Source organism: Vulpes lagopus, chromosome 9 (genome assembly GCF_018345385.1).
Source record: "Vulpes lagopus strain Blue_001 chromosome 9, ASM1834538v1, whole genome shotgun sequence".
NCBI classification, from domain to species: Eukaryota; Metazoa; Chordata; class Mammalia; order Carnivora; family Canidae; genus Vulpes; species Vulpes lagopus.
Window position 1 is genome coordinate 57,997,554 of NC_054832.1, and position 1,835 is coordinate 57,999,388.

The following is a 1,835-nucleotide window of genomic DNA, read 5'->3' on the forward strand; positions in this document are numbered from 1 at the left end:
CTACCAATCTTAGCACGTGATTTTCATAGAGCTTGAAAGATGGTGCCTTCTCTCTGACACCTTTTGTGTTTGCCTTAGCCTAGGAAACAGAACCTGAAGCAAGGGAGAAGTACTAACGCTTTATTCATTGGTATAATCCCAGGGCATAGAACAATAAACAAAGTAAAGTCTCTGCTCTCGGGGAATACATTTTAGTGAGGGGATTAGAAAATAAACAAATAAATAGGTATATAAACGAGAGAAAGTGACAAAGTAAAAAGAATTCTACTTTATGTAGACTATCAGGGAAGGATTTTCTGAAGAGCTTATATCTGAGCAGAAACTTGAATGAAAAAGAAACAAATTATGTAAAATATCTGGAAGATGCATCTTCCATGCTCAAGGTAAGACTACTGCAAGACACTTTAGTACATAAGAATATACTAAACATACTGACGGAGGAGAAGAAAAATCATGTGGTTGGAACCAAATGAAAGATGTCAAGAGAAATAGACATAAAGTTGAAAAGTTGTCTTTTGGGACTAGATGGTGTCAGGTCTAATGGACCAGACTGAGAGATTTCATTCTATGATGATTACCTAGGCCAATGGCGGGTTTGGGGAATGAGAGGTAAAAGCAGAAGAGTAGATGTCACTAAGAGAGCAATTGCAGTGGTCCAGGAAGAGAGGGTGTGATGAATATGGTGCGATGAATGTGAAGGTCAAGAACCAAGGCTCACACTCAGAGGCTGAATTTCAGGAGTAAGAGTACCCAGCAATGCAGCACTGTTCCCTGCCTCACTTCCAGAAACTCTCTCACCTCTGCCTTCCGCCTGTACCTGAAAAGAACATGAAATATCTAAGCCTGGAACCTGACTGTCAAGATCTAACCCTAGTTCTGCCACTTGCTTGTGTGTATGAACTTGAATAAGTTAATTTTCTGTGTTTCATCTTCTCTATCTTTGTATTTTATAAAATGGGAATAATAATAAAATAATAATAATAATAGTATATATCACTTAGATTCTTGATATGCAAAGTGCCTACAATAGTGTCCACCACCTGACATAAGTATCAATAAATGATACCTAATAATATTACCAGATGTTTTCAACATCTTTTTTTTCTTTTTTAAAGCTTTTATTTGGAAATAGTTTCAAACTTACAAAAAGGTTTGCAAAGTAAATAAGAGTTGTAAAGAACAATCTTCGATCTTTTATCCAGATTCACTTATATTTAACATTTACGCAATTTGCTTTATAATTTGTGCTCCTTGATCTCACTCTCTCTGTATTTTTTCCTGAATTATTTAAGGGTAAGTTACAAACATTATGGCCCTTTGCACCTAAATTCTTTAGTGGTTTTCCTATGAATGCCTACCATACAGTCATTTACTTCTTTAATTGATACAAGGCTTTCCTTTCAACTGCTATCCATGTTCCAATTTTATCAGTAATCTAGTGATGTCCTCTTTTCTTGTTGCTAAAATCTATTTTATTTTTCCCTTTTTAAAATTTAAATTCAGGGATCCCTGGGTGGCGCAGCGGTTTGGCGCCTGCCTTTGGCCCGGGGCGCAATCCTGGAGACCCAGGATCGAATCCCACATCGGGCTCCCGGTGCATGGAGCCTGCTTCTCCCTCTGCCTGTGTCTCTGCCTCTCTCTCTCTCTCTGTGACTATCATAAATAATAAAAAAAAAAATTTAAAATTTAAATTCAATTAATTAACATATAATGTATTATTGGTTTCAGAGGTAGAGGTCAGTGATTCATCAGTCTTATATAACATCCAGTGCTCATTACATCCCATACCCTCCTTAATGTCCATCACCCAGTTACCCCATCCCTCACCCACCTCC